Genomic DNA, 9,597 nt, shown 5'->3' on the forward strand with positions numbered 1-9,597 from the left:
GCAGCAGCAGAAGGCCATTGCTTTCACCTCCTGCCTGTGAGCTCCCAAAGGCACCTGGTGGGCCACTGCGAGTAGCAGAGAGCTGGACTAGATGGACTTTGGTCTGATCCAGCTGGCTTGTTCTTATGTTCTTATGCCTTGAAAACCCCTTGCTGGGAGCCTCTGGCTTTTGGATCTGCCTGGCACTTTCACCATGAATTCAATGGCTCGCTGGGTTGAGTACATATTTCCGTGCCTTCGAATCCTTCACCTGCAAATGGAGCCACACTGACAAAAGAGTGTGTCATGTGCGGCATTTTGTGTCTTCCTCATGCACACAAGAAGTTGCCTTCTGCCAAGCCAGACTCTTGATTGGGCCATCGTGGCAAATCACGATGTCTCTTGGGTTTGGCAGGGGCTGTCCACCGGAGGGGCTGAGACCTTTTGCCTGCTGAGCAGACGCCCCACCCCCGATGGGTGGAAGACCTGCAAGAAGAGCACGCTTCACTTGTGATTTTGTCTCTAGCACGGCCACTCAAAGGTACACTGCCTCTGGAGATGGAGGATCTTTGTCATGGCTATAAATGGCTAATAGCCATGTACAGATCTGACCTCCATCAATTCTCTTGGCAAAGGAATTCTTACCGTAATCAGGGAATACCACTTCATGCTCTGTCAGTGAAATCCATAAGCTAATTATGCACCATTATCATTAATCTATTTCTGTCCCACTCTTCTCTTTGATGAGGGGTTCAAAGTGTCCCCCCCCCGGCCCTTAATGGGGTAAATCAGGCTGAGAAATTGCGGAGGGCCCAAGGCCACACCCATCCTTTCCGGGTTCTAATCTGATGCTCTGACTATGACGCCACTCCAGACCTCTTCGGGGTATGAAGGTGTTTCTCCTGTCCTGAATCTAGTACCGAAAAATTTGAGGCCAGCCAAGCTTAAAAAACAAGGACTGTATCTATAGGGATACAAGGCAATGAGGTATAAGCAGTTAGTTTGAGTATAATTTCAATAGATACTTCATAAACCGTTCACAAAGATTATTCATAAAGACATATTGTGATTATTTAACTGGATATAAAGGTAATAAACAAACATATAACGAGAGCATGTCATAAACATTGTCCATGAGGCACGAAACCTGCAATAGTCATATTGCGTTCCAGTCAGTTGAAAGAGTCGGTATCTCCAATATTCAATGAATCAAAAATATTAAGACGAATTGTGGTAGTAGACAGCAGCAGCTCCAGCAAGCGATGATCGTATCCTTAATCTAGTACCCCCAGTGCCAGTATTCCAGGTGGCAAAGGTCTCTGTGCCCCCTTTCTTTGAAACACCGCCCCCCCCCCCGCTGCATCCTCTTATAAACCTCTTTCATCACACACACACACACCCCCGCCCCAGTTGTCCTTTTTCTAAGCGGAAAAGTCAGGCTTCCCTCCTAGAGAAGGAGCTCCATCGTCCCCCCCCCCCGCCCCGCCCCGATCATCCTAGTGGGGCTCTTGGCACTATTTCCACCTCAGCAATGTCCTTTTAAAGATACGGCAAACAGACCCGCACAGAAACGAGGCCACAGGACAGATCTATCGAGGGGAATTTATTTTCCATCCCTTTCCTAATTGCCTCCGGCACAGAATTTGCCGTTTGCGCGGCAGCCACATGCTTGGTCACCCACTCCCACGCTGGACGGCCGTATGGATTTAAACTGGAGCCTGGATGGATCCCATTAACTCGAAACTTCTGTGTCACTGAGTTTCTAAAGCAGCTTAGCATTGTGACTAAGCCACAGAGCTGAGTATTTATATCTTCATTCAGAATGAATTTCCTGCCTCCCCCCATCCCCCCGCTGCCCCAAGCCGAGGCACCCGGTCTCTCAGCCAAGCGCTGCCCTGAGGGAGGCGTTTGTGCTCCAATCTATCAGCGTAGAACCTACATGTTGAAGGGGGTCTTTACTGAGGCCGGTAGAACTGATGATGTTAGAGCAGTGATGGCGAACCTATGGCACTGTGCCAGAGGTGGCACTCAGAGCCCTCTCTGTGGGCACGCGCGCACAAGGTTCATCATGCAGGAGGGCAGAAAATCACCCCTCCCCCACATACATCTAGGCTGGCTTGGGCCACTGGGCATGACGCCCTGCGGAGAGCAGGGAGGACTCAGCTGGCGGGCCTGGTGCCTGTCCTCCAGGTGGCTGCTGCCTGAGGAGGGGCAGAGGCAGAGGAGGCAGAGATGCTAGAGAGGTGCAGAGCAGTGTGTGCAGGACTTGATGGAGGCTAGAGCAGGCTGGCCTCTGCTCGAGCGGGTGGGGCGGAGGCACTGGAGCAGCGCAGAGCAGAGCGGCGGGTGCACGCAGGACTAAAACCTCAGCATTCAGGTTAAATTGCCATGTTGGCACTTTGCAATAAATAAGTGGTTTTGGGTTGCAGTTTGGGCACTCGGTCTCGAAAAGGTTCACCATCACTGTATTAGAGGGTGTTAGTAGGATCTGCAACTGAAGATGCTTGAAAGATGCCAGCCACAGGTGCAGGTGAAACGTCAGGAGAAAATGCTACTGGAACATGGCCATGCAGCCTAGAAAACCCACAACACCCTAGTGATTCCAGCCATGAAAGCCTTTGACAATATGACGATGTTAGTGTTTGTTGTGGATCTCCAGGTGGTAACCATCTGCCTCAACCATAGGCCTGGCAGAACAGCTCTGTCTTACAGGCCCTGTGGAATTGCATTACGTCCTGCAGGGTCTCTGGTCCTGGCCTCCTCAGACAGAGTGTTTCACCAGGCAGGGGCCAGGGCTGAAAAGGCCCTGACCCAGGTTGACGCAAGCTGAATTTCCTTGGAGCCAGAAGATCCCCAGAAGATCAGAGCTGTGAAAGTGAGGCCTTGCTCCAAAAGCTAGCGGTGTGCTCTTTATCCATCTGTTCTCCTGCACAGGGTGTAGCTGCTGAAGGTCTTTGTTCAACTTGGGCCTGTAAAAAAAAAAAAAGCAATCCCCCCAATTAAGCTGTGGGCCTTCCTTCTCCTGCTGCAGACCACATCAACCGAGGAGGGTGGGGCTCTTGCAGTTGGTAATAAGTAAGCTGCTGGAATAAGAGCCCCTGGTAGTTGGAGTTTATTCCTAATCGTATTTAGCAGAGTGCACGGGTGGCTAGAAAAAGCACAGCAGAAGCCTTGCCTCGAGTGTGCGCGCGTGAAGGATCCCAATGTGTGGCAAGTTTACACAAAAGAAACTCGGAGTCAGTTGTGGTTACTAATCTAATAAAAGAGTATTTATTAGTGAACTCCATTCTGGATAGAAAAGTAGAAAAGATTATATGATGTATTTAAGTGTTTAACTGTTCTGTAAATCATCTATCCTAATCTACCTGGATGGGGACGGATGCACGGAGCACCCATTCTTTCTCTAGGCATGGTAAAGGTAAGATGGAGAAGGGGCTCGAGAAGAAAGCAAAGTCCCTAAGAGTATCAGTCTAACATCAAAGGGACAGCGCCAGCGTGATAGAGTAAAGGTGACAATTCCTAGGTCCCTATCTAGCCACTGGCTATCTAGTAAAACCCCCTCTGTAGGATGAGGCCGGACACAGTGTCAAGTCCTTCTCTTCCAACATAAGCAAGCTTATTGACGGCTTACTGGGCTCTTGTCCCCTGGGCCCTAAGATCCAACCAAAACACCTGGGTAACACTAGCTTAGGTATTTTGCGGCCCCGAGCCTGGGACCCCCACCTCCTCCTGGCGTACCACTGGCCAGGGCCACTCTGAGCTGCTGGCCAATGCCACGGAGGGGCAGGGGGTTTGTAGTCAGAGCCGTGGTCTCCTCCAGCCTTGGGAATGGCCAGCAGTGAGTCGGACTCCGGCCCCGAGGGTTGCTGACGCCGCTGGGTCTCGACAAGTGCACCGTGGCGGCGTGACTGGACAACCAACCCTGCTGGTGCCGTCCGTCCTTCTCTGTCCATGTTCCCAGCTGCTCTTTGCTGTCTTGCAGGTCTGGGGAGGATCCAGTGGCCGCCACTCACAGCCTGTTTCTCTCTCGGATCTTTTTGCGGTCTGGGCTTGCTGTTCCCCCAGTCAGTAGTCAGGAAGCCCTTACCCCAAAAAGTATTTGCGAGGGATCAACTCTGCACAAGAGACGAGGAGGCCCAGGTGTCCGGCGGGTAAGTGATTCTCCAGCCTTCCTCCTTGTATCTGATGAAGGGACCTTTAACTCTGGAAAGCTGAGACCCTGGAAATCGTGGTGGCCCTTCAGGGGCTCCTGAATTCAAAACTTGGTCTCCTGCAGACCCTCCTGAATCTAAGCTCAGATGTATTCATGAGCAGCCTTCTCCATGGAGGGGCTTTTCCTTGGGCCAAAAGTGCAGACCCTCTGCCCTTTAGACCTCTACCCAGACCAGCCCACACAGTTCAGGCTTCAGCAAGCAGCAAGCGGTCATAGTTTGGAAGAGAGACTTGCAGGACAAAGAGCTAAGTCAAGCAGGTGAGCCAAGCTGCACGACGATCCCGTGTGTCAAGGCAATGGCCCAGTGGGTGGCTTCCCATTTCCAAATGCTGCCACTCTGAGCTCAAGCAATTCTGCCACTTTGAGGTCAAGTGTTCAGTTCTGGTCGCCACATCTCAAAAAGGAGATCGAAGAGATAGAAAAAGTGCAGAGAAGGGCAACGCCAATGATTGAGGGATTGGAGCACCTTCCTTATGAGGAAAGGCTGCAGTGTTTGGGACTCTTTAGTTTAGAGAGGAGACGTCTGAGGGGGGATATGATTGAAGTCTATCAAATTATGCATGGGGTAGAAAATGTTGACAGAGAGAAATTTTTCTCTCTTTCTCACAATACTAGAACCAGGGGGCATTCATTGAAAATGCTGGGGGGAAGAATTAGGATTAATAAAAGGAAACACTTCTTCACACAACATGTGATTGGTGTTTGGAATATGCTGCCACAGGAGGTGGTGATGGCCACTCAGATAGCTTTAAAAGGGGCTTGGACAGATGGATGGAGAAGTCGATCTATGGCTCCTCTAATCTTTGATCCTCCCTTTGATCTGGGGATTGTAACAAATGCCTCCTCATCGCGAGGACTTTTCAGGGTGCTCAGGAGCAGCAGCAGCAGCAGAAGGCCATTGCTTTCACCTCCTGCAGGTGAGCTCCCAAAGGCACCTGGTGGGCCACTTCGAGTAGCAGAGAGCTGGACTAGATGGACTCTGGTCTGATCCAGCTGGCTAGGTCTTATGTTCTTAAGGCCATTGCTTTCACCTCCTGCATGTGAGCTCCCAAAGGCAATTCCTGGTGTGGGCCGCCCGGTGGCAGAAGGCTGGACTAGATGGACTCTGGTCTGATCCAGCAGGCTAGTTCTTATGTTCTTATGTTCTTAAGTAGTTTCCCCAGGGTCTCCCCAACTGCTCAGCCCCAACCTGCTCTTGGCAGGATGCGGAAATCCTTCCCTGGGTGCCCGTCCCAAAGAGATTCATTCCCAGCAGCACCTTCAAGTCCTCAGCTGCCTTCTCTTCCAACTGCTCCTCACGTGGGCTCAGCATCAAGCGGCTCCCCCTCCCTCCCTCCCTCCCTCCCTCCCTCCCGCTGGCTGGATCTGCGTGAACACCCAGTTTGGGTCACAGCTCCCTCCTCCCCCATTTCCCCCTCCCAAGGCCCCTGCCCCAGTGCTGATGCCCCCTCCAAACACAGACACACACACAGACACACACACACACACACCGCAGCTCAGGTCACACACGTCCTTCTCCTGGGCAGGCTGCTGCCTCTGGGCAGCTGAGAGTAATTGGATCCGGCATTTCCGAGAGCAGCGGGACGGAGGACGGCGAGAGGGTTTCTCACCCTGCAAAACAAGCGCTGGCAGTTCTTGTGCGGAAGGTAATCTCTGACAAATGGCGTTGGCCTAGAAACTTCACATGTGGTTTGCGTTCTCCAGTCGCCACTCTATGGGCACAAATGCCTTTGACGGGCCCTGTGGAGGCCGGCTGGGTTCGCGCTGCGGTGCCTCACTGGCGGCCGCTGCCCTCGCTCGGCCCAGGAGCGTCCCACCCCTCGCAGGGAGCGCAGAGGGGAGTGAGGCCCAGGACGGGTGAATGGAGCCCCAAGGGGAGCAGGAAGGTTCTGGAAGGGGCATGGGGCCCAGAAGGAAGGCTGGGGGAGGCAGGAGAGCCATGTGGGGCCCCTCAGCTCCTGCTCAGAGAGACTCCGGCAGCCTGCCTACTGGGGGCCTTGCCTCCACCGCCAAGGGGTTATTTGGACCCATTTCCTTGCCAGTTTCCTAGGGCCACAGATCATGTGCTTCCAACGCCACCCCCAGTCCACACGCATGGGTGGGGGTGGGGGGCTGACTTCAGTACTCACAGGCCCGTCAGTGGTGGCAGCAGAGGGTCAGAGGAGTTGTTGCTCAGCTGCGAGGAGACAGTCCCGGGACCAAAGTAGTCTTCCACCCGACAAGGCCCTTGTACGGCGTTCAGCAAGACGGGCCAGGAACCCCTAGAAACCTAACATGAGAATGCAACCAAAGCTGTGCTGCTTTGGGTTTTGTGGAAGGCTTTCAGAGCTGTGGGCTTTCTGGGCTGTGTGGCCAACGTGGTCTGGTAGTTTCTGCTCCTAACGGCTGGTATCTTCAGAAGCAGGTCACGGCGAGATGCGTTTCTCTTCCTAGCACAATCTGGCGTGATGGTGTGGTGGGGTAGATGTTTTGTCCACCTCGCAGGATCAGGGTGGCTGACGACGAGTGGCCTCTGAAGATGCCAGCCGTGGATGCAGGTGAAACGTTAGGCACAGAAACGACCAGGCCACGGCCACACGGCCCCCCCGGAGGACCCGCCACAACCAGCTGCTATGGGCTCCCCCTGGGGAGAAAGGCGGGGTGTGAATGAAGGAAGCCAACAAGGCAGGCCTTGGCCGCGTAGGCCTCTTCCTCCAGAGCTTGGGTGGACGGTCCCTCTGCTCTGAGCGGGGTTCCTGGGGAGTCGTTGCCTGGGGGCACACAGAGCCTGCAGCCAGGAAGGGTCTTTCGTCCCATGATCCCCCAAACCACCCCTCTTTCTGTTAACTTTCAACAGTGACACAAACTGGTAGCAGACGCCTGCCGTGGCTCCAGAGAGACTCTCTGTTTTGCCCTGTAGTTTCCGCGACTGCTTTAGTTTATCCTACCAAGTCAAAGCATCCATCGGCCAGCGGCCTCTAGCATGGAGGGGGGGGGGGTGCTTGAGCACACAGTGCCAGTGGGCACAGAAGGTCCAATCCAGAGGCAAAGTCATGTCACTGATAAATACTAATGTTGGTTTTAGGAAATTTAGGAATCCCTTGGGGTTAAACATTTCTAACAATCCATTTCTCTGTCTCAGTGTAGGAGGGGAGATGGGGGTAGCTTGAGGTAGGCATTAAGAAGAGTTTGGATTCATACCCCATATTTCTCTCCTGTAAGGAGACTCAAGGTGGCTTACAAGGTCCCTTCCTCTCCCCACAACAGACCCCTGGTGAGGCAGGTGGGGCTGAGAGAGATCAGAGAGAACTGTGACTAGCCCAAGGTCACCCAGCAGGAATGTAGCAGTGTGGAGATGTAACCCCCATGCCCAGAATGGGTTGGCCCAGAATGGGTTGACCCAGTAAGGGGGTGGGGCTTCGAACTGGCAGAGGCTGCAAGAGCTCTTTTGCAGAAGAACAAGGCTACCAGACTCGGACCTTGATTTCTATAAGCCCTTAACACCTTGTTAAGGTAATTTCAATATTGTTGGGAACTACTGGGAAGGTAGTTGTTTGTTTGTTTTGCTATGTTGTAAATGTTGGAGTTTATTGTTTCAGGGTTTTCTTTTGTGGTTGTAATGGGTGAGAGTTCTCCTGGAGACCTTCATCATGTTGCAACCTGTTCATCAAGCCCTTGGAGTCTTCAGGAGCCAGCCAACTTGCAAAGAAGATTTGGACTTGGCAATATCAGTAGACTCTAAATAGAAGGACTTGAAATGCAACCTGAACAGGACCTTGAATTGTAACGTTAAATGTTGATGTTTTAAAGAAGTGTTAATTGTAAAGAAAAGTAAACCATTTTTGTTGTTTAAGGTTGGTGTTTGAAATTACCCACAGAACCCACAAGCTGAGGTTACAGAGACACATCTGGTTCACCAGATAAGAGTCTGCCACTCAGGTGGGGGAGTGGGGACACAAACCCAGTTCTCCAGATGAGAATCCGCCTGCTCTTAACCACTATACCACGCTGGCTATCTACCAACCAAGTTCTGGGACTCCCAGTCCATTTCCACAGCCTGGGTTGCCTCCCAGGGTGCCCAGTCCTGCCAAGAGCCACGAGGCCACGGAGGAAGCAGGGCTTGTTTTCAAAAAACAACAACAGAAGCCCGCTGGGAAGCTGCTTCCAGATAACTACTTGGAACAAAGCACTCTACATGCTGACTCATTGATTATTCCGGAAAGGAATATTGATGGGCATTTCAGGGCAATTGGGCAGCTCTAAACTGCTCCTGATGGATTGGAGGGAGAGCGAGAGCGAGAGAGGCTTTATTGCCTCAGTGACACACACAGAGAGAGAAACTCAGCTCAGACGAAGGCCGCCTGCCTCCCAAAACATTTGCTGCTCTTGTGAGGGGGAAGCTGCCTTTGTCCAGCTGGCCCAGGGTCCCTTCGGAGGGCTGCCCAACGCTGGGCGCTGCAAGGGAGGGGGTGCATTGGTAGCACTCTCAGGCATCATGGGAAATATGAACCAGGAAGGTCGATGTTGTTCCTCGGCCTGGCACTGACCCTCTCTCCTTCCTTCCTTCCTTCCTTCCTTCCTTCCTTCCTTCCTTCCTTCCTTCCTTTCCTGCCTGCCTGCCTGCCTGCCTGCCTTCCCTCTTCCTTCCTTCCTTCCTTCCTTCCTTCCTCCTTCCTTCCTTCCTTCCTTCCTTCCTTCCTTCCTTCCTTCCTTCCTTCCTTCCTTCCTTCCTTCCTTCCTTCCATCTTTTGCAGGGCTGTTCTTGGGCCTGCTGGCCTCCGCCTGTGCATATCACCCACCAGTCACCTTTGGGGTGGGCCAGCTTCACTCAAGCTCTCTGCTGCTGGAGACCCTTTCCAAGTGGCACACCTGGACCCCGTGGGATTCTGAGCGCGCAAGTACCAAGCCTGCAGCGGACCATTTCCATGCCCAATAACAGGGCTGCCGGTGAACCACAAAGCCCTCAAGGATCATCCAGCAGGGCTGGGGCTGCTCTTGGGCTTATGGGCAGGAGCCCCCCCTCCCCCACACACGTAACTCAGATCTCTCTCTGAAGTGATAAGGGGTGTGCAAAACACAATTTTAAATCCCAAGTGGGGTTCTTCAATACTGCAATTAAAGCAAACTGTTTGGGGAATCAGTCCAACTTTCTTTTTCACTGCTTGAAGCGGGAAACACATTTTCCATACCCATGTCTCCCCCCACTCCCCACCCCACACACTTTGGGGTGCTGCTGCCAGAGGCCCTGCCCCAGTGGCGCCTCCAGGACAGATTTCAGGCACATAGAAAGAAGCCCTGTCTGTGATTCTCTCTGTGACACAGTGTGCCGTATCTCACCAGGGCATGCCTGTCAAGATGCCAGGCACAGGTACGGAGGAAACGTTAGGAGCAAAAACTACTGGACTACAGCCACGCATGGCAGCCAC

The 9,597-nt window shown here is 52.9% G+C and overlaps 1 long non-coding RNA gene across 1 annotated transcript; it reads left to right on the forward strand.

Moving 5' to 3' along the window:
* The first annotated feature begins 4,027 nt into the window (after positions 1 to 4,027).
* LOC125434463 lies at positions 4,028 to 9,308 on the forward strand. Its single transcript, XR_007244787.1, has 2 exons — positions 4,028 to 4,130; positions 8,926 to 9,308. It is a non-coding gene; the product is annotated as an uncharacterized LOC125434463 (long non-coding RNA).
* The last annotated feature ends 289 nt before the right edge of the window (positions 9,309 to 9,597 follow it).

The sequence above is a fragment of the Sphaerodactylus townsendi genome, linkage group LG06 (assembly GCF_021028975.2).
Source record: "Sphaerodactylus townsendi isolate TG3544 linkage group LG06, MPM_Stown_v2.3, whole genome shotgun sequence".
Lineage (NCBI taxonomy): Eukaryota > Metazoa > Chordata > Lepidosauria > Squamata > Sphaerodactylidae > Sphaerodactylus > Sphaerodactylus townsendi.